The sequence below is a fragment of the Pezoporus wallicus genome, unplaced genomic scaffold, assembly GCF_028554395.1.
Source record: "Pezoporus wallicus isolate ANWC-B61680 ecotype Strahan unplaced genomic scaffold, APGP_CSIRO_Pwel_v1 contig_5785, whole genome shotgun sequence".
In the NCBI taxonomy this organism is placed as follows: domain Eukaryota; kingdom Metazoa; phylum Chordata; class Aves; order Psittaciformes; family Psittacidae; genus Pezoporus; species Pezoporus wallicus.
The window spans coordinates 3,083,073-3,107,128 of record NW_026641150.1 but is presented as its reverse complement, the minus strand read 5'-3'; the positions used below and the strand labels follow the sequence as shown (position 1 = coordinate 3,107,128).

Below are 24,056 nucleotides of genomic sequence, written 5' to 3'. Positions count from 1 at the left end.
TTCTCCTGCTGAATATACATTTCTTACAGGATCCGAAAAGGAAGCATCTTGCAGAATCTTTTTAACAGACAACCTCACAGGAAGTCAAACCTAGAGAGGAAGAGGTCACTAATACTTTTCCACTGAGTCACATAACAAGTCCAGACGCAATTTAAAGATAATCCATGACAAAATCTCACACTTTCCTCAAATTTTATCCAAGTTTTATTGTATCTTATAACCTGAAGTTGGTAAGAAATAGAAAGGTGTGAGACTATGAAAGTTTCTATTCAGGTTACAATCTGAAAAAGGAATCAGTGGCATTATTAATTATTTTTAAATTAAAGCGGATGATTTTTTCCCCCTTAACACCTACAAGATCATAAAACCGCATTCATCTCGGATGGTGTGCACATACGAGCATGCACATAATTACCTTTTTCATGCAGCAAAAAATTATCTGCGTAAAAGAAGACAAAAAAAACCAGCATACAGCAGTGTATTTGTCAAGACTGCAAGCAAAAGGAGAGGCACCATTGAGAATAAATCTGAAAACTTTACACATTAACTACTGCAGAAGCTTATCTACAATCCCTTGTTGCAAGTGGGGCCTCAAAAAGGATACTCAAATCTCTTGAAGACCGGAGCTATGCAGGCAAATCTCTGTGCTGCTTTAATGTTTTTTGCTCACAAGAAAAGCCTTGTCCTCCAGCAGTACAGCTGAGCTGGAAGCAAATTCAAGGTCATTACAGTATTAGTTGCAAGAGGACCCCTACAACCTCCCAGGATCTTGAACGCTGTGTATGGAAAGCTGTACTAAGCCCAGAGAACCGTCAGTTTATCTTATCTCCCTCTGCACTAAGCATCCAGTCCTCTCCCCCTCAGCCCCTGCAGCTTCTCACACCTCACGGTCCCAGCTTTGGGAATGTCTGGGAAGAGAGGGCAGCCCACCCCCCGATACCTTGGCTGCTGCCTGGGGAATCTCCCTCAGTACCACTTGGGAATGGATGTGCTTGGGCTCATGCCCTGTACTGCTGGAGGCAACGCATCTCAATTGCGAAGAGAAAACCATTTGTGTAAGAAACCAGAAATTATGATCATAATGAATTACACTGGCTAAATAAAAACAGGCGGTTTCATGGGTGTAATTACTGAAGTCCACTGGATGCTTCATGAGGAAACTTCCATCTCCTCTATGCTCATCATACAGATTTCAAGCTGTTATAGCAATTCTACACAAATGTTAAAATGTTCATTAGTGTTTGCCCATTGTCTCCAACCTCACCATCCCTGCCATAATAACCCTCCCTATTTACATACAATGAGACACCTGGAGTCCCAGCTCCTGCTAAGGAGGACCAGAAGAATGAGTCCGTACCTGGGGAAAATAAATACCCATGACTTGGCCCAATCCAGGTTCCTCTTCAGCAGGACTAATAAACTTGTTTGCCCCAGAGTCTGAAGATCTCATTTTCCTATGTATCCCCTTCCTGAGGGGCTCTTTCAATCATTAACTGATTTAAGCTCTAGATACCATATGGAGAGGGTTTTTTTTCTTACCTAGCCTAGTTGTTTGCATGGAAGCCACGGAAAACATGAGGCAAGGTACATATGAGTGAACGGGGTAGAAAGGAGGGACTTGCTCATTCACTTAATAGAAGTACTAGCAGAAGCTGTAAAAAAGAAAGGCAAACCCCACTTGTATCTTTGCATCATCTGAGGAAATAAAGCCAATTCCCCAGTAGAAATCTTTCGAACGTGGCACCCATTTGTGGGAAATTTCATTTTGGTAGGCTACGATGCAAGAAATCAGCATGTTCCCCCTCCCCCTATATAGCCCATTGTGTTGCAACAAGGAGCACTTTAAGTTTTTCTAAAGTAGGCCTCCTGACTATTTTTTAAATGAGAAGAGATGGATGAGGGAGATTTTTTTTTTATTCCTTTGAAACATTCCTCCCTTTCAACACTGTCTATTGTTAAAATTAATTTGTACAGACCCCGGCAGCTCAGAGGTCAGGATGGTTCAAGTTGATGTTCTAAGATGTGCACTGTTATGTTAAACAGGGTTTTTCTTGGCTACAGCTTTGCAGTGGGAAGGTCACCTCGGGGTTATTTGGGGGAGCAAATGTTAGCTGTGGGCAACCGTTCCCAAAGGGCTTAGAACCAGACCAGGGTTTATTTGATGGAAAGCTTAGGCGTCCTGAGCAGATAGCAAATGCTCCTTTAGTTTGCTTCATCTCCTAGTCAGCTAATTCCAGGGTATTAAGAAACCTCTGGCAGAGGGCAAGACAGCTGGAGGCTGCATTTCCAGGGTGGGGAAACACATTCATCCTCTCATGTGGGAAGTGCCAAATTGCATTTAGCATTATCACATCATTTCTGCGGTGCAAGCCATACAGTAGGCAGCAACAGACAGGCAAGACTGTGGGGAGTGGTGACTGCCAAAAGATGTATATTAGTCTGTTGATGGCCTGGGTACTTGTCTTATTGGCTGTGATTAGGCCTCCCACTTAATGAATCTCTTTTGGACAACTTCCTTGTTAGTCCCAATAAATCTGGCTTCTTCCTTCAACATTATTTTCAGAGGAGTCAGGCTGCATTCAGTATTATTTATGGCAACATAAGAAAATGTCTTCTGAAACAAAGAAGAAACAGCCAAACAACTCAGAAGTGGGATTTATATTTTCAGTATTGCTCAGTGCCTTTTTAACCTATATTTCGTTATCTTCTTAGAGAAAATTTCTTGGGAGATATGCAAACGATCATATTGCTAACCTGAATCGCTCGTTAAACATGAGCCAAGTGTCCCAAGCCAGGGCATTTGGAAAGCAGAGTCTCAGGTTCTTGTTTGCTTCTAGGGATGCAGGCAGGCAGTGTGCCTGTTCTCGGGTCCTCTGATAAAACCTAGGATTTTAAGTTAAAAGGGGTGGTGTTGAGTGGCTTTTTTTATTATTATTATTTTTCTAATGCCCCATTCCCAGGAGCTCAGGCTGTAAGAAAATTACCAAATATAGTGAGACTTGCAGTAAAACTCACTCAAGCTGGCAGCCCGGCAGCTGGAGAAATGCTCAGTGGGGTTTCTGCCAAAGAACGTGTCCTAGATTATCCAGTAAGAGCATGGGGGTTTAGATGCATCAATCTCTGGGTTTCAGTGGGAGGTCAAAGCTACCTTCTAGGCATCTGATACCCACTTGCCACACTCCATCATCAAGTTTAAGCTGCCTGGCACTGAAACCAGCCATTACTTTCCCACAGCCCACAGTGCCGCCTGCACAGCCCAGGGACCACATACAGGTTACATGAGTGTGGGCTGACAGGAGGGAAGTAAAAATAGCCATACCAGCTCTTAGCCATCACATGCAGACTTTCCCACTTCCAGTGGAAATGTTCTGCAGAGTATCAAGGGCCAGGGAAAACCCAGCTTTGCAGGGACTCCACCTCCTGGGTTGGGTCAAGCTCCATCTACCCAACCTGTAGCATCTTTTCTCATGAGCCATGACAGTGGCTCTTACTCTGATACACACCAAGATTTTACACTCTGGCTAGAATTTCATCCCAAATTTCAGGTTAGGGGAGACCATGAAAACTCTTTGTTACTTACAGATTGGTTGTGAGCCAGCCACAGTCTTGTTATTATAACTGAGGGTTTCTGTAGAAATGTACTACATATCACTGTATGTGAAATTCAAAGCAACTTGAGTGTAAATCACTTCCAGGCTCTTCAATCAAAACTACAAAGGGGCAGAAGCGTAACACAGTCGTGCCGAAAATAAGCAATTTTCACAACATAAATCAGCCCTGACAGCCTCTCAAGGAGCCCCTCACATAGCCACATACTACCTTCACTCAGCCCTACCTACTTCTGACCCCTTTTTTTCTGTCATTTCCTCCTGTCATACTTTTGCTGTGTCCTGGGCTGTTCACAGTCAGATGCAGAGGTTCAAAGGCTGCTTCAAGTTCCTGCAAATACCAGCAGTCCTTGGTTCCACCAGGCAACATGGGTGCAGAAGCCACCACTTTGGCCATAGTCCCTCGCACACAGTAAAGAGCAGCTAAGGGATCTTTTCTGTCCTTGCAGAACTACCAGCTGGCTGTTTTGGACAGGTTTTGGGCGCATTTCAGCTGCCACAGCACTGTCTCTTGATACAAGCACCAGGAAAAAAAACCATAAACTTTCATCTGTGTTAGTATGAAACCACTGCAAATATACAAAGACAGTGCAAGTCACTTTTCCAAAGTGAAACTCAGTATGCCACTGGATAACCACAGAGTGATCCAGCTTTGTACAAACACCATCCTGGCTAGCTACACTCTTACACTTCAGTAGTTCCTCCACACAGGTAAAGCCTTGTGGATCAGGCTACCGAGTTTTTCTTTCTGTGTTACCTCCACCATCTCTGCTTCCCATCATAAACTGCAGATTGCAGACGAACTGCAGTTGTTCCCAAGGGACCTGATCAGCATTAAGGTCCTGTGGAAACAGGGTGATCAGACTGATGGCCATCACTTCACTTGTGTATTCTCCGTTCACACATAACCACCTTATTACGGTACTTACTTTTATTGCCGAGGAGGAGGATGCAAGTAAGCCAACACAGGGAGGAAGAAGCAAGGAATGGGGGAGGCTGGGAAGAGGCTGGGACACTGGGTCAGGCAGGAAGGAAACCCAGCTGCAGAGCAGCACAGAGGGCAGGAAGGCAGGGGTGAGTGGCAGAGAGGATGAAGAGAAACGATGCCTACAGCACTAGTGAAACAGCAAAACACCACCTGCCAGAGGCAGGGACAACTCATCACTGAGGCGTTGAGAATTAAAACCAAAACTTCCTCCCACTAGGAACAATCACACCCTTCTTTCTGGGTAAGCACTGGGTGAGCTCTGCTCCTGCTGAGGTCTCTGACGCAGAGCATGCTACCCTATTTCTCCCAAGCAAATGATGGGGAAAAAGGCCACCATGCTCCTGCAACAGTCAGGAGGTCTGGGTGAGCAGCAGGACTCATGCTGCGTCTTCCCCCCTTATTCTGAGCAGCCCTTCTCAGGTCAATGTGTTGCTTCCTGCCACCCCTGTACATGGGAAAGGGAACCCTGGGGCACCAAATGAGCTCTTGAAAGGTGGAGCATGGCCCTTGCTCCCCTCCCACCTCATGCGGCAGGGTAACCTTGGACTGCGCTTTGCAATGGATTAATACCCAAAATAGCTGCACATATTTTCTTCCCCTCTTCTACCCTGTGCATGTCTCTTGACACCCATGCACAGATGCTCCCATCTACAGGTAGGGCTAGTGCCCAGGAACGATAGTGCCCACCTTCAGCACAGCCTGGCTTTCTGTGGGCCTGATCCATCCCTGCCCAGAGAATAAGGTTTTAATCCCCTTCCCCCTGCAAAAGCACAGTTCAGGAGAAGTATATGCCTGTGTTCTGGTGTCATGTGTAACTGAACATGATGGCAGAAATCTCTTAATGCCTCAAAACAAGACAGACGTGCAGAGAAATAGATAGTCTACCCAAAGTCTAATAAAGCATAAGGGAAAAAAATACCCAGCCAACATACATAACTGTATTTAGGTCCCCCCCTCTTTTTAAGGGACAGCTTTTGATACCATACTTGCAAAAACACGTAATTCAAAAAAGGAAGGAAGTGCTTTGAGGGTTTTTTATTTAAAGCTTGACAGGATAAACAAATCACAGTCTCATTAAATCACACAAATCTCAGACTGCACACAAGACTAAGCCACGAGAAATAGAACGTTACAAATCTCCATGCAGTTCTACACTTTCAGCACAACAGCTCATTTTATTTCTGCTCTTGGCAAGGTTAGAATAAAAAGCTTCTTTTCTTTGCTCCATAAATGATTTTAGATGCTATATTACTTGAACTTAACACAGCAGTAATTGCACAGAAAAAGGGCAATCTGAATTGCTTCCTGAGAGAAGGGAGCGTTTATACTAACATGCGCATGAACAGAGAGCACAGTTACAAAAAGGTCTGTTTCAATCCTATCACAAAAAACTTGCCCAAATTCACAGTCTTCCAGGCAGAAATGGTTGGAGAATTTTGGTTTTCTACTCTAAAGCAACAACGTTTCTGAGATATACTGATTATCCATATCACAAAGCAGCACTAAATTTTATATCCGCAGAGTATGTTTATATTGCATGTTCCAACAAAGCAAGTCCTATAGGCACTGTGGTTTGCTTTGCTTTCTATTACTAACTTTCTTATTAGACTGTAGTTTGTCTTTTTACATTTGTTCCAAAAAGCAAGCAAGCTCTTGTTTTAAAACTCTAAAAAAAGAACAAGAGTAAATATATCGTTCCTTGTTTCTCAGCTCTGGCTCAGTGCCAATTTCTATTTGTTTATGTTAGCAACGTGATTGTAAGAGAGCATTGAGAAAATTACCATTGCCAATGTCTCATTTCTATATACTGATACACATACACAGAAAAAAACATGCCTTCTATAGGCTTATTCGCTCTATGCTAAAAGCTTGAATGAAAGTTTCGCTCTGGAAGATGGCTTGCCAAATTGAAGGATGAAGTCAGTTTAGCCCTTGTTACATTACAAATACAATCCACAAGTTTCCTGGACTGGAACAATTTTTTCTGCCTTTTTTGTACATTTTAATACTTAACATGACTATGCTGATGGTAAACCAACCTACACTAGCTGGGATGTTTTGTTTGGCTTCATAAAGCAAAATAAAGTGGTATTACTATTTAAGTTCTTTTTCTTTCTCTCTCTCTCTTTCCTCCATTCTGGCACTGGTTTATGCATGGCTCAGGGCAGTATTAGTTTGAACTATGACCAGAGGAACAGAAATCTCTTCTGTGGGGGATACAGCTGTTTGTAACCTGACAAGAAATATTGAAACCTGAATCCTACCTGTCTAGAAATTTTGCAGAGAATCAGGATTTCTAAGAACTACCATCATGAAACCAATATGAGTAATAGTGACAATTAAATCAAGGTTGTTGGTTGGATTCTCCATAGTTTTCTCCTTTGTGTAGTCATTGCCGCCCATGTGCAGCGCACACAAGTCTTCTCTCTCAGCTCTTGCAGTTCACTCCCTACAAGTATAAATGACTTCGCAAGGTGAAAAGTAGCAGAAAAAAACAATCTCTGAAAGCTCTGACACCATTTAAACAGTGAGAAACTGAGGTAATTGAGAGGCAAGACAGAGCTGCCTAGTTTGCAAAATTATTTTCATTAGTTGTTTGTGTCATAAAAGAGAACAAAACACAATTCTGAGCACATCCTCACTGGATACAACAGTGAAATTACCATTGGATGCTAATTTTCACCATCATAAAAGACAACGAAATCTAAAACCTTGCATTCTGAGATCCACGGGACACTACGGATTAATCTGTGAAAGAGTAAATGCTTTTCTTACTAAGAAAGATACTTGGCAGAGGTTGCTGACATGCCTTTACAGAGGAAAGTCTTCATTTAAATATTGTCTTTGAAGTCTGAAGCTATCAGAATACACGTAATATATTCCTTCAGTTCTTCAACAAGTGGAATTCTCAACATTTTCATTAAAATATTTGTTAGTATTTCAGATGCTGGCTATGTCTTTTTTTTTTCTTTTTTTTGTCTTCAGTCAACAGTTAGGCCTTTGAAATTATCACTGATTTCAGTAAACAAAGCCCTCCTCCTATGACTGTCTATAAGTAGCCAGGATGTGCAATCCCACTGCCTATGTTTTGCATGCTCTGCTTAGGAAATGCAGATGCATCTGCTTAGAAGATGCAGATGAAGTGAATTTCTTGCCTGGCACAGAGGATAGCCATCCTCCCAGTAAGATGTCAGACATCTCTGAAACTCTCCTTCTCCCTCTCTTCCCTTCCCTTGCTGCACACAGGCACCCACAGGAACAGACCCTCTCTCAGCTTTGGCAAGGAGTAGCTGGGGTTTGTCCATGCTCCCCTAGCATACCTGCCTGCTTGCTTTCCCGAGAAGCTTCTGAGACATCGCATGCCTCCCTTCAGGTTTGTGACCTTCCTATAAAACAGTGAGTTTTTCCTCACCATGGCACCATCTGCCATTTAGGAAGGCTATTGGCAATGCTCAAGCCAACCATTTGGAGACAAAAAGGTTTGTGAGGATGGAGACTTTTATGTGTTTTTGCCCCTTGCCTAGCATAATACAGCTCCAATCCACGTCTGCAGCTTTTAAGTGCTAAAGGAGGAGGCCAAGTAATAAAGAAAAGCCAATTCAGTGCCCTAAATCAATCAGAAGAAGGTCTTCTCTGCCAACATAAAAAGAGACTGTTCTGAAAAAGAAATCTTTGTTTTAACATAGATGATTCCTTAGCAACATTCAATCCGTGTCAAACCTATTCTGTTGATGGGTTTTAGTCCTGCCTTGAAGCTGTTCAGACCCTAAACAAATGAAAAATAACAAAAATCCCAAACCATTTAGTGCAATCTAAAAACTAATGCTTAACATTTCTAACATTTTCATGATTCTTTCTCTTATATCCTGATTTGCATCAGTAAATCTAGTCAGCATATGTTAGTAGAGATGTCATACTAACAGTTAAAACTGCCATAGCAGGTATAGGGTATACTATACACACAGGATGACTGCAAGCAAAGCAAAATTTTCCTACTTTCATCAGCCTGGGTTTTTTTAACTGCTGAAGAAAAAACACATTGGAGTTCATGCTAAATATGGGTGTAAAAACATAAAAAGTTATACCAGTGGCAACCATAAACAATGCCAAGCAGTGATGAGACTCTTGTTCTAGTGTTCACCTGTGTTCAGACTACTCCAAACTCAGATTCTTCAGCATCTATGCAAAACATTCTATTGTGCCTGCTCTGCTGTGGTAAAAGAGTCAAATTCTTGTGAATCTGTATTTGGACATGAGGAGGTATAGCAAAGTGCTGGTGGAACTCCACACTCACCGGTAAGAAATCTGCCTCAAGTAGGATAACTACTGAATTTTCAATTTTGCCAAACCCAGCTTGGTGAACTGATTAAAAAACATTTACCAATCCAATAATGCAGAAGGAACTCTATACAGAAATAGTGTACTTCCTTAATTCATTGTAACCTGTACTTTATCTTACGGCATTACACAATTTCATAGTACTTCTAGCAACTACAGTGAATTGCATGATATGAAAACCCCAAATATGAAATCTGACACTACCTCTAACAGACCCTGGAAAGTCATGAGAGACACTACGCTATTTCCAGGGAAGAATGGCACAGCTCAGTGTATTTCTATTCTCCCACCCCTGTGTAGAAAACTACAGCAGAATCCCATAGCATCCCACAATCCTGAAGTGACATTTAAGTAGAGGAATGCAAAGATTTTCAGATGAATTTACAGGCAGCAGTAAACTGGTCTACTTAAAAATCACATTTATTCAAACATATCTCATACCTCGCACTTTGCTTGCCCACAGTAAGAATGCGGTGGTTTTTCTACTTCAGTGTAAGAAAACGAGTACCACTGAGCTTTTCTTACACATGCAGACAAGACAATATGTCCTCCTCCAGAAGAAACAAAAGAAATACTGTTTAAAGTTAGTGGTGGGTGTAGGAGTACCCCCTGAGGTCCAGCTGTGGATAAGAACCCCACTGACCGCATTTGCACATGAACACAGAACTGCCAGTGCACACCCCAAGTTTGTGCTGCAAATCAGGTCACTGAATACCACCACATTTTAGTCTAGGGATGCTGTACTTTTAACAGATTTCTCCCTATGGACATGGAACTGTTGGAACAAGTGCAGAGGAGGGCCACGAGGATGATCAGGGGACTGGAGCACCTCCCATATGAGGATAGGCTGAGAAAGTTGGGGCTGTTCAGGCTGGAGAAGAGAAGGCTGCATGGAGACTTCATAGCAGCCTTCCAGTATCTGAAGGGGGCCTATAGGGATGCTGGGGAGGGAGTCTTCATTAGGGACTTTAGTGATAGGACAAGGGGCAGTGGGTTAAAACTTAAACAGGGGAAGTTTAGATTGGATATAAGGAAGAAATTCTTTACAGTAAGTGTGGTTGAGCCACTGGAATGGGTTGCCCAGGGAAGTTGTGAATGCCCCATCCCTGGTGGTGTTCAAGGCCAGGTTGGACAGAGCCTTGGGTGACATGGTTTGGTGTGAGGTGTCCCTGCCCATGGCAGAGCAGCTGGAACTAGATGCTCTTAAGGTCCTTTCCAACCCTAACTATTCTATGATTCCATTTTAACTACTTTTTGAAATTGCTAAATCTCTTCTTCAGATTGCTCCAAAAGCAGCAGAAATTACTAACAGTGTACTAATTTATGATGAAATGGGCTTATCATACTAAATACTGATAAGTTTTTAAGCTTTGTTTGAATTTGATACAGCTCTTTAACACTCCTATCCAATGTGCTTTCACAATTCTCAATGGATAGTATTTATCTGACTTATTTACTAATTATTTTGTAATTACAAGTGTCCCTCAGGTCTGAATAATTTTGATGAAAGAATGAGCACACTTACACAGTTTCATACCATGAAGGAAGAGAAAATAAAGGAAAAGTATCTGTACGGCTCAAATCAAGCAAATGGAAAGCTTGATTTCTCTGAAGTGTTTTTTATCACCGTATGCAGGTAACAATTTGTGTCTGTTAAACCTACAACACCATGGCCCTGCCAAGGTCTCCATTTAGGGTTTTATTTTTAGTAAATGCAGATAATTACCAAAAGCTATGGCAAAAGCAATATTCCAGATTCAGATACTGTAAATGTCACTGTCTCCATAAAGAAACTGAGTATGGACAAGCATGAGGAATAATCATGTATTTTCAAGACAATTAAATACAACATGCCCAAGGACATGCTGTAGAGGAGCCTACATTTCTGTCTGTGGGTAACATATATAGTTCCCTTTCCAGGAGATGGAGAATCCAAGTTTATGTGAATTCTAATATATCACTTTTTTTCCAAGCACACTCTTGTAAGAAACAGGCACACTGGTTTAAAATCAATTTCACTCAGCTTGGGCATCAGAGAATTGGGAAAAAAATAGACTTTCAGTACATGACACTTTTCATGATGCTTTCTAAAAGCACTGCCTTTCTTGGAAAATCTAACATTGTTAATATAATACATACTTTATGTACTCTATGTGCTCTCTCTACAGCTACTACTTCTCCAGCATTTCTGCCAGTGGCTGATGACTCCAGACTACAGTCATGTTTCCTCCAGCATCACCATGTCACTATAACCACCTCTTGACTTCCAAAGCCTCAGAAGAAGGAGCATCCCTATTCTGAATCATCTCCAAGACCTATGAACCAGTCACCACTGCTGTAAGCCTTGACCGTCTTTTTCTTGATGACACTTTTATTCGGCATGCCTCTTTCCAAGTCACTTACCATTTTCCCAAGTACTTCTCATACACTGGACTTGCAATTTTCTTCTTTTGTAACCTCCCTTCAGATGGATGGAAAATGAGCAGAATCTTTTGCTTAAAAAACAGACTGCATTTCAAAGATGAAAAAACGTAACTGTTTTGTTTAGTGGATCTGAATGAAAAATTTGATTTCAGTTTATATCCCAAAACCACAGTGGAACTGATGTGGTATCAATATTACTTTCAGGGAAATTTGAACACTGGGGTAATGAGCAAGTCTCTTGTTGCTCTGCTGTTACTGACCACACTTACAGCTGATTCCAAACAACTGGGGGGGTGGGGAATCACACATAAAAAGGCTGACTTTAATCCAGTAGTAAGTTATGAGAAACTTCATACTCTATCCCATATACTCAACATGTGTATTCAGCACTTGAGACACTCCAGTACTGTCCATCTAACAGCTTTACTGTCATTACAGAGCTGTATCATTGTCCTGCCTAATTTCCTTAAAATGTTAAAAGTCAATAAATATGAAAATAATATCAAGGATTTGGGGGGGGGGGGGGGGATGATAATTTTAAACTTTTGAACTATTCTTTAGAAAGTGAGCCAATTCAGAAATAGGGTTAAAGTGGTACTATCAAAAAGCAAACTACTGTAGAAAGATGCCTTTCCTGTCTTGAGCTGGATCAGATGTCTATCTTAGCCATGCTGAACTTCTCAGCAGTCAAGGCTATGAATTACTATTGGCTGCTTGACTGATTAGACATGGTGCTGGTATGCCTGAGACCGTCCAAACACAGCAGGGGTTACTGCAACAGCAGACAATACTATAATATTGCAGTATTACAGGGTATGCAGTTTTCTATCCCTTCTCTCAGCTTGTGCACGGGTTTATGAGATGCCTTGGAAGCTTTTGTCTGCAAGCACAGGACTGAGCAGCACCAGTAGTAACTCAAAACTTTGCAGCTCTGCAGTCTGAAGAGCACAGACACACTATTTCTAGAAATGCCAGGAAGATAGAAGTTCTCTGAGGTGATCTCCTCCATTGGGGTCCTGCTTACTGAAGAAATCATTCAGGGAGTCTACGCAGAGCACTACAGCGCAGTGATGCTTAAGCTAGCTCAGGAATCAAAAGATGCATCTCCATGTCTATACTTTTTGCTTGACATTTCCTCTTTTCTGGCACTTTCAACATCAACTAGTTATTGTTTAAAGAAAACAAAGAGCTTCAGTGTCACACAGTACAAAAGCAAACTTCCACATATATACAGTGAGCTCTAGCTGGGCCCTTATTTGTCTCATGCCTACCTTGCAAGAACACAGTGACTGCAAGGCTTAATTATTTTAATTCCGTGGTCCAGGAGTTTTCAGCAGGGTTTCTCCACCACTTGCAGCTTTTGCAGACTGTAGCAGTATATCTGATCAGTAGTTTAAGTAGCTGTGATCACATTACACCCACCCTGCACTCTTCTCATTGGCTGCCTTTATAGCAGCAGATTGATTTTTAGCTGGCTCTGTTGGTCATTTTAGTACTACTAATAACAAAACACCTGAGTAAATAGAAACCCTTCTGATAGGTATTATTTGCAGACACCCTCTTTCAGGAATTAACCCATAATAATCTACTTTATCTTAGCAGACAACCGTATGTTTGGTGTGGGGTGTGTTAGGCAAGAAGCAGTAACATCCCTTGCCTACAGATCATAGCCCATACCGGTACAGATGGCAAACAGGACAAAGTCCGTCCCTTGAACAGACACGGAGCACAGAGCTCAGCAGATGCTGAGTGATCCTGCCTGAAAGAGAGTCCTATCAAACACTGATCAACAGCACCTTGTCTCTTCCAGGAGCAGCACCTCCTGACTTCTGCTGAGTCTCTCCTGGCGCTTTCAAACTGAGCCCCAGAAAGAAAAATACAGTTAAACACTGACTTCAAACACTCTCAGACCCTGCCTCAGGGTGAGGGCTCACTGCTGCTTGACATCTGTTCCAGCTCTGCTTGCTCACTCTGCCTGTAAAGTGACTCGGTCAAATTAACCCAATGTCTTTAAAGACAGCATATTTAGAGACCTTTGGTCATGTGACTCCACCTACCAACAGCAAGTATCTGCAATGACATGCTTTGGTCTTCACATCATCCAGAAAACAGCACCCGGAGCAGAGGAAAGGGCTGTTGCACAACCAGGTACCACTTCTACACAGAATTAAGTAACAGGTAAGGTGCCCTTAACTCTAAAAAGCACTTCCAGGCCCAGAGTCACTTTCTTTAGATCTTATAACGCCTGTCTGAAACCTTACAACTTTAGCACCTAGACATCTCACAGTACAGGTGTTTAGACACAATGGAGAGCAGCTCAAGAGCACATATGGACAACAGTGGTCCCAATTATCAGGCTGCTGCCACCTTCATGGCTTTCCACAGCAGGTGCTGCCACTAGGGAGAACTGGAATGACAAGATGGACTACTAGAAATTTTTTTGCCTGGAGGTGAGAGTATAACTAGGCCAACAGAGATCCTCTCTTCTACCAATCACAGAGGGAAAAACTGCAGTAAGCAGTGAGGTCTCAAACCAGATGCTCCAAAAAGCTCTCCAGAGACAGTCAGGTGAGAGCAGGACTCCAACAGCGACTTTTGTCTCCGGTCGATAATAGGGCTAATGCTTCTGCCTTACCACATATACCCTACAGAGCCATGCAAAATCGGTCTCCGAGCTGTGCTCTGAATTTATCCTTAAAAAGAAAAAAAAAGTATCTAAAATAAATAGCAAAAATAAAATCAGTCTGAACAAGAAATAGCAGTGAATAATTACAATGGAATGAGTATCAACAATACAGAAATATTTCTAATGGAGAGATTAGCTTTCTATAACAAACTCCGGTTTTAACCTTCATAACTTCAACAAAGTAAAATCCAGTCACATGAAATTTCACAGTCATGGTCTTGTGCCAAGGAAAGCTTCTCTGGAAAGTTTGAGGTAGATCAGCCAAGGCATCTTGGAGATATGAGTTCCAGAAAAGCGAGGTGTTCTCCATTTCTTGGACTGTTCCCTAATTTTTTTTTGGCTCATAACTTAAAAATGGTTGGCTTAGACATTCCAAATTTGCTTGGCTACTGCTGGCGCCTTTGACTAGTTGCAGGCTATTTTATTACTAAATGTGGGTTTGTGCAAATTCTGAACTCTGCGGTTGTTAACACCACATGTTGGCTTGTATATACCACCGGCAAGCCAGCCTGGCCCACTGCAGGCTCCTCAGTCACCTCTTCAGCTGTGCTCAGGAGGCAGCACTGAACGCCAGGACCCTTCCTTCAGGTCCAGCTGGGTGTAAGAACTTGGCTGGACTTTTACAGTCTCTGTGGGGAGACATTTCGTCAGGCTGGAGAGAAATGGTCCCAGGACGCTTCCAAGCCTTGCCAGTACCAAAGTGCCTCTCCTGGAAAGGTAAGCATAGAGCAGGCACAGATGGTTTCCTCCCCAGAATTATTGTCATCTCCCCTACTGTGTCTTCAATCCATATTTAGCCTTACTCTCCGATGCACCCAGAAATATTCCCAGGGAACATCCACATAACTCCCAAGTACCTTCTCTTTCATGGATTACTGATCCAATCTGTTTTCCACTTCCATTTCATTGTGATTGCAAACTCCGTGCTGGGGTCTGGGTGCTGCTACTGCAGCTTATTACCTCTCTGTGCTCCACTTCATTGGTCGTAAAGGCCCTCTTCTAGACTGGAAGCCTCATACGCATAGGCACAATCTCATTAGACTTCAGGTCAGGTAAACCCAGGGGGAAGATCTCAGCCCTCAAGAAGTAGATTTCCCCTGAGCAACCTAAAGGCTTTGATGAATCTTGGAAAGCCTGGGGGTAAGGAATTTGCTCATGGTGGGGACTGCTGTGCTCCCAGTCTCAATTTTGATAACAGATACTACGGCAAGATCATGTATCTTTTGAGAAAGCCTTCAGCATGGTCAACTGCATTAAACAATTCTCCTTAGTCTTTGATACTTCCTTTGACAATGACTCTCACCTGCCAGGCCGCCAGGAAAATAAGCAGTGTACAGCTGATCAGTGGTGGAAAACATTAGGACATTAAAACACTTCTCAGTGAAGTATGTTTGTCCACAGAAAGTGCCTCAGTTACAGAGACCTATTTGAGATGAACACATGCATGACTCCCATTCACAGGAGCTACGGAAGTAGAATAGGCTTGAAAGTGTGCACATTTACCAAACATTGATCCCACACAGAAGTGCCTTTTAAGAATGATACATCCTTTGACCCACTGCACCTTACTTTTGCTCTTCAGAAACCAGAGACTTTGTAACTACCACATCACCTACATTTAAAAAACAAAAAACAGTGATACAAGCACCAAACCCCCCAAAAATCCACAAACTATATCTGTGTAGTAGATAGTAAGAACTGACATGTTTTCCACATTGTTTACCCAACTAAATATTTATCAGAGCTCTTTTATTTTTGTACCAGCTTCATACATCGGTTCTGTCACCTTTTAACAGCAGATAATCTACCTCAGAGGTTTGCTCTTCTCAGGAGAGACCACACAAAGCTCATCCTAGTTTTACAAAATACACAGCCTTGTGCCAGGTGGGCACAAACCTGTGGAGCACCAAGGAAAGCTGCCAGAGGAGGACGTCTCGTGGTCTCCCATGCCGTGGCTCTCCTGCCTCATCTTCCTGCTCATCTTCCCTTTGGGAAGGCGTGCTACCCTCTCCATCCTGCCGCTGCCTCATAAGCTAATGAAAAGAGCATGAGGAGGATCTGTGTGCACCTCCCTCCCCCTCTCAATCCACAGAGGGGCAGTCACAGTCTGACCCTAACTTAACACTCAGGCTGTAAACTTACTTAACACTTGTAGAAGATTTTTTTTTTTTCAAACATACTGATGGCAGCACATGGCCCATCGACAGGTTTATTATTGTAAGACACTTTTTCCACCACGTTATAGTCTTTTTTATAAACATGTGTTTCAGCACGTAATAAAACCCCTAAGAACTGTTTTTGAAACATGCAGATACAGAAACTACTCTTCAAGGTTTGTCGAGATAATGAAAGAAACAATCTTTAAGGGACTTCCATTTTTATAAATGTCTTTTTCTAAACATCTTTTAAATCTAAGGGTACTGAGAGTTATGTATGTTAAACAAAACAACAAAAAAAAGAGAGAGAGAAAAGTGAATTCTCTTTGTTAATGCCACATTATTCTCCATTTTGTCAAAGCAATCATTTTTATACTTAGAAGACCTCTCCTTCTGCTAGGTAGACCATTTAACTGTGCTTTAAATCAAAATGTGTTTTATGGGTGAATGAGAAGCTTCCAAAAAAAGGTGGCATATTACAAAGAAAATGTCAACACCGCACCACTAGTCATGCAAACTCATCAGTCAGTGTAGAGCCACCCTTGGTATTCTGCACCCTTCAGCTGTATGTGGTGGAGTCAAGGTAGTTAGATCACAGCTTTACACCCATCTGTAAGGCTATATACAAGTTAAATATCTGTAAGTATGTCACTGCTTGACTTTCCTATAAACCACATTGTGTTCTTAAGAAATAAGGCTTCTTGTCTATGCAGCTATAATGTAATTTCTATGCTAGCACCACTGGTTGGGTGGAGGGGGGGAAGAGAAGAAATTACATAGTGTACACTGTTTTCTTCAAAAAATTCCTGCACTCCTTTTATTCTTAATGCTTCCTCTGTAATACCTCATGATATATTTAGCCCAAGCAGGCTTTCTTTTAAAGCCAGTTCCTTCAATACACCAAAATACAACCCAACACTCATGTATGTTTGCTAGGAGCTTTGTTTCCTACCACACAAAGTTTATTGTCTCCTGTGGAAAGGAGTCTGCAGCTAGAATAGAAACTAGGACTCACAGAGGTCTACATCCAAAGCCCACTTAAAGACAGCACAAGACTTTTCACTGATTTTATGGGACTAGGTATCAGGCGTGTAGTTCACTGAAGACACAAGAGGCCTTCCAGCCTGTATGATACAATACATTAAATACTCCTTAACCACTAGAATGGAATTTCACAACCACTTTGAATATTTCATTAGTATTTAGGGCATTTAGGGGGTGAAAGAGCATGTCTGGTTTGGGTTTTTCTTCTCCCCAAAATGACACCCCCCACAAAATGTAAGATGTTTTAAGATGCTAGAAAAAATAACCAGCAGATATGAAGCTTAAAGAAAAAAAAAAAAAAATCCCTAATTTTATCACAGAAATACTGTTATAATTGGCATGTGTGAGCTTGCATTCAAAGAAAACTCATTTGTTAAAATTAATCAGTGCCCTCAGCCAATTTGTCAGTAACTACTGTCAAGTCTGTACATGATTAGCTTCACTGGGAGATAGAGGGTGCCCTCTATAATGCTTCCACAGGATGAAATCCTAAACCCAATGAAGCCTTTAAACATTTTGCAAGCAACTTATTGACACAGAGTCAGGACCTCACGGATGCTGCTGTAAGCTCTACTTTTTTTCCTGCTTTCATAGATGAAGCCTTTCTAGGAAAGAGACAGGCCAAGAGCTCCAACAGTAAAACATGGTCTTCTCCACAAGCAAGCAGAGCACAATTAGCAACCATAGGACTGTATGCTATGTTTGGAAAAACTCAACTGTCTGGATCAATTTGAAGGCTAAGATGAGGCATAATGTACCTGTCAGCCACCCTAACAAGTCTTTTGAAAAGGGGGCTGGCTCTGCTCATCTAATTGTGGTGGCTGCTCCTATGATGTGCAAACCTGTCTATTGGAAACTGCATTTCACAGGTGACTAAACAGCCATCAGATGGTAACAGCTTTCATTTGTTACCTGACCTCCATCCTCTGCCACCACATAAAGGTGAATGGCCCAATATCCCATTGCCAGACCAGAGCCAAACGCCTCCTGCTCTGAGTAGTGAATCATAAAATACCTACAACATTTTTCAGATTTGCATTGTATTGAAGCAGCACTTTGAACTAGCATCTTCTTATCTAGGAATCAGCCTCATAAAAGAATGCCAAATTCTGCACTAATTGGTTATGCAAAGACAGCATTTTGGACCATGACTGTAGAACATCTCTCTACGTTTTTATACATTTATATATAGAAAGTATTTACTGAAGTCCTGTCCCTCAAACAGAAATTCATAGACAGAAGACACTTGTCAATTCATAGAGACTGGATCAGAGCCTTTGCTGATGGAGAGACAGGACAGCGACCAGACCAAAAGTAGTCCTTCCAATGATAGACTGAAAGGTAACTCCACTACCAGAATTAAAGACAGAACTTAGTAGAGTAGAGCAACTTTAAAATGAAGATTCTATTAAGAGCTACTTTAAAAGAAAGATTCATCAAATATTACACCCTCCAGACCTCTGGCTCCATCAATGACATAATGGATTCACTTCTCACTAAGTCCTCTGCATCTGGTCAGCCACATATCTTCCACCCACATACGCATCACAAGTGAAGAAGAAACATTCCTTTCCATGGTTAACAGCTGTTTAGTTCTCACAGTTCTCGTGGTCAGTTCCCAGATAGCACTTGCAGTCACGTCACAACCCTAGTGATAAAACACCCTATTCTCGGATAGCATTTATACAATTTAATACAATAAACAGGGGATTATACAAAACCTGCAGTGAATCCTACTCAGATGACAATCACAGAGCTATGCAATGAGTAACATTTACTTTTCATTTACATTTAGATTTCTGAAGTGCAACTTTCCAGAAGGCACAATGCAACAACACACAAAACCAGCTGTACAGTAATATCTCCAATGACACGTAAAAGCATTCTAGGGCACCACATCCCAGTGCCCAGCTCTGCTTCACTTCCCCAGTTCTCCCCAAACCTCTGGCTGTCTTCAGCTGTGTGGAAGATTTGGCCTCTCCAAAGTGACTGGTGTCAAAGAAGGCTTTGAAGGCCTGTAGACCAAGAGGCTCTGACAGGAGCAAGCTCCCAAGGTCAAGGACCCTCATCAAGAACACTGGTAACAGCTCCCTGACATTTAACCCTTCAAGCATTTATCCTCCTGGAAAGAGACAATCTCTGAAAAATGCATACAACAAACATAATGATTTTGGCATACTTTGCCCTCAAGTCCAACTACTGATGCACTGTTTCTAGTGTATGCAAAAATTTCAGACCAGATAAAAAGAAATCTGGAATCCATTGCAAAATTGCTTTTCTCAGAAATGTTACTGACCAAGGGAATCAGTTTTCTATGGCTGCACCATAGAAAAGACTGGGTCTGAAATACAAAATATTCATAAAAGCAGTAATAAATATCATTTTTTTAACATTCTTCTCAGGTACAATATGATAGTTGTAGTCAGCTTTTCACATGATCCTGCACCCTAAATGTGACACCATGAGTTCTATTTACGGGTAGAATGAATATCCATTCTCCATGTTTAAACACACGAAGAAGTGCTTGCTGTGTTTGATCCCTTCATTATAAATTCTTTCTGGTGCAGATTTTATCCCATGCCACTACTTTTACATTCTTAAAGTCATTTTCAAAACACACAATGTCACTGAAGAAATACCCTTAACTTCAGTAACAGTTTAAAAACTTTCAGGAAAAAAAAATAAATTGTGGCTTTCCCATTTGTGTCATAGTTTGGTGGATACCTAAATATGAATATGATAGAGTTTTAAGAAACATCAAAACATATTACCATATGAATGGCATGCAGAAGAACCGCTCTGAATTACAACCAACAAAATCATAACCCAACTGTTTTTAGTTATGCAAAATGGAAACGTAGTTGGCACTACTGCAAATGAGAGCCTAAAAAGTGCAAAGTTCAGGGAAAAGCCATGCATGCAGCTGCTCCAAAAATAGCCATGGTCAGATAGAAATCTGAAAGCAATTATTTGGGCTGAATATTGTACACAGACCACTGCACTAAGCTTCTATAATTAAACAAGACAAAAGTTCAGATGGTGTCTAATAAACCATTTACTGCATTAATTATATTCAAGTATGGCAGCCTGATGTTTGCTAATAACTAACAACAATGGGAAATAATTTAAAGAAAGTATCTGATGTTGTAAATTTCATTCATCAGTACCAATGTTACTAGTCAGCCTTTCTAACACAAGTCAATCACATGAAAGGGATACTGCTTAGTGTCAGGAAGAGCTATTTAAGGGTTGTAAACCTTTACTCTGAGGGAAGTCAGCAGCCTCATTTGACAAAAATGATTTTTGCACTACGAAAGCAGCAGCAAAGTCAGATTTTCCATTCCTTGAACAAAGTCCCTATGTCTTTGTTCCAAAGTTACGGTGTCACAGGGGCATCTCATTTTTTTGTAGCAGCAACAGCATTTCAGCAGACCTTCACAGATCAACAGATTTCCCATTGACCCTGCTCCCTGGGTTTGCCTTCACACTGATCACACAGCGTGTGTATACATCTGCAATTTTAATAGTATTTGCAGCCATTTCTCATCAAGATAATTAATATCAGAGAGGTATTTAATGTATGTTGGCTTCTTTTAATGCCGTTAGTAGTTAAATACATCGAAAACGAGCCAGCACCATTTGCCCACGTAATTCTCTGTGGACCACTAGTCAATACTGTAGGAAATACAGAGAAGTTCCCAAAACACAAGCCAAAGATTACTGAAGACAGATTTGCACACAATTTCTGATGGCCCAATGGCATTCCAATAACTTATATAAAATCCAGCATGCTCCACTAGAATACACAGTAACTAGCATACACCGCATTAATTCACAATGCAAGCATTAGGATGCTATCAACAGGATGCTGGTTTATCTCATCTCACGAATCTGAAACAGAAAAAAAAATCAAATTCTACAGGATTACAATTATTTTCTATTTTGCTTTTGTAATTTTAAGTCAGGAAATTGTACCTCCAAGTTTTATTTACACACAACTCTGTTTCATCTAAGAGGGCATATAACAATCATTTCCAAAGAAAGACAGAGATAAGGTAAACATGTAACTTTATCCATAACATCTTTCCACTTGGACATTTACATATGCAATCCTAACATCCCCTTAAGCTCCTTTTATAAAGTTTTTATAATACCTTCCCTATTGGTCTTTCTTTTCCTTTCCTCAATAGAAAATACATCACAAAACATAGATGCAGAGGTTTGCAACTTTGCAACAAACCTCCAACATTCTGCATACATCCTCCAACTATGAATGCACAGTGTGGACAATGCTGGGAAATCCTGTTCTCATCCCCCAGATGAACCACAGAAGAAAGAAACAGAGTTCTCTGACTACCACACCAGGAGCTGTGGAGGTCCTAAACTCCATCACAGAAGATTTCTGCCCAGAGATAGTTCACTTACAAGATCTCAAATCCAGCACTTCCACAGCAAATGGCAAGGCGAGCCCTGACTGCTTCGGCAGAGGTGTCTGCCAAGACGCTCCTTTGTGGTCAGCTGCAGAAACTAGTGCGAGTATGTTGGGGTCTGAACACACAGGCAGGACCTCACCTCCAGACCCTCTGTCACAGCTTCTCATTCAGAAAAAGAAAATAGCACATCTCTTCCCAATAGTGCAGCTTTTGGTCTTTGCAAGACCCACACAAACCCAGTATGCAACCACCGCAGGATTTCCAGTCAAACAGCACTTTAGTCGGAAAGCACATATAAAGGAAGAATACCTCCAAACTCCACTTCAAATTTAAAATAGTAATAAAACCCCCTGCTAAAAAAACCCTGCAATAGCTTCATCTTTAAATGGAAAAAATGCGGTAATTCTTTCCCTAACCCAAAAGCCCCACACTATCAAAACCAGCTGAATTACTTTTGCATAAGTTTTCCAAACAAGAAAAGACATAAAAACGCATGCATGTATGAAAATTACCTGGATGCAGACACCACGCCTGTAAAGTTTCATTGCAAAAAGGTTAAAGTTCAGAAAGTTCACAAGACTGAAAAAGGAAAATCAGATTGAAAAAGAAGCAAAAACCTTAACCTTGAGGTTGGCTGCTGCTGCCTCCTGCCTACCACTTCACATTTCTCTCCGCATGAAGAAATAGCTAAATCTTACTCCAACAGTTAACAACTAAATTAGTTGAACGAGTAACCTACTCAGAATTTCTTCTAGTGCCAAGTGAAACACACTGCCATGACAAAACCAACTACAAATGGTAGTTGAGTATTAGAGATGCTCATGTTCCCGAGGAAATACATCAGGAGACCACAAAAGTGATCCACACCGCTTATTAGAGGTAAATTCGCACAGACCTTCCTTTTTCTTCCTTTGAGAACATCGATTTTTACATGCTAGCACGACTATTTATAAGCGCAATCTGCAAAAGCAAATATAGAACTAATAGAATAGCCTTGAAAAGCAACCACAAAAAAAAGGTCTCATTTAAATTCCTGGAAAGCGCTGCTTCTCTAAACACATCTATTCAAGCTCTCTTGAGCCGGCGAACCCTACTAAAAACACACCCTGCACACACTCCCCGCCCGAAAACTGTTAAGCCAAGAAGCCACTAAGCTATGCCGCTGAGAATCCATATGGCTTCACGTATAGGATTTTCCTCCCTGCAAACGCCGCACAAACCCGCCCCCTTTAACACCCCCTCTCACCCCCAAAATAAATCACAGCGCCTTCCTCCCGGGGGTGCCCCCTACGTACCGCGGGGCGCTCAGGGCTCTCTGGGGGGCCTGCCCCCCGAGGTGCAGCAGCCGGGGCGGCGCGGGCGCTCCGCCTCGCCGCTCCCCACGCGGTGCCTCTCCCCCCGCATGCTGCTGGCCGCCGCTCGCACAAAGCGCAGGGCGCGGGCAGCCGCCGGGGGCGGGCGGCACCCCGGATCCCGCCGGATCGCAGCGGCGGCACCAGCGCCGAGAGGTGACACAGGCGGCTCGCGGCTCGCAGCGGCGCGGCACGGCACGGCACCGCCCCCCGCCCCACGGGAGCCGCCCCCCCCCCCCAACCGGGAGCCGCCGCCCGGCCCCTCCCGGGATGGTGGCGCTCCCGCCTCGTTACCGCGCGGGCGGAGCTGGGCGCTACGGTGGCGGGGCGAGAGGGTCCGCTGCCTGCCCGGCGGAGGGTGCCGCCTGCCTTGGGCTGGCTTCGGGCATGCCGGGGGCTGCCCCAGGGTCGTGCCGCACCGTCCCGGCTCATTGTTCACGGAGGGCAGCAGCGGGAGGGGCGGGCGCTGCGGAGGGAGGGGGCAGCCCCGGCGCTGGGGGTAGCGCCGCACCTTCCTTTTCCGCAGGGGCAGGGGCTGGGGGCAGCGCCGCATCCTTCCCGAGCTGGTCGGGGACGGGGCAGGACCGAGGATGGGGGCGCCGCGCCGCGCTGGTATGGTGGCTGCGCTGCACCTTCGCGGGGCTGCGCTGGAAGAGTTGAGAGCGGGAGGCAGGAAAGGGTGGGAGGTGAACAGGCGGGGGCCGGCTCGGCAGTCGGTTTGACTGCCTCCCCCAGCTTGCCGAGCACGGAAAGCGCCTCGGGGCTGTGGCACCACGGCAGCTGCCGAGCTCCAGCACCGAGATCCCAGTGGGGCTGTCCAGGCAAAGGAGGTCTCCCTGTGTCCGGTGCGGAAAGTTGAAGGCATGGTCCAGCCCTCGCCCCTTCTGTGAGCCGGGGTGGTGGGGCTCTGGTACCCATGCGGCGTGGAAGCGGCGCAGCTAGCTTCGGCTCTTTAAGATTAGGCTCCGTTAATTAAGGAAATATTTTAAGCTTAAAGGTGCCCTGAGAAGAAACACATTAACTCACT

General features: G+C 43.0%; 1 protein-coding gene across 1 annotated transcript in view; it reads right to left on the bottom strand.

Moving 5' to 3' along the window:
• Nucleotides 1-23,182, bottom strand: part of ST6GAL2 (ST6 beta-galactoside alpha-2,6-sialyltransferase 2) — a 52,076-nt gene extending 28,894 nt beyond the window's left edge. Inside the window, exon 1 of the mRNA XM_057422229.1 lies at nt 22,973-23,182. The gene's annotated coding sequence lies outside the window, so the exon portion shown is untranslated. The remainder of the gene's footprint in view (nt 1-22,972) is intronic.
• Nucleotides 23,183-24,056: the final 874 nt, after the last annotated feature.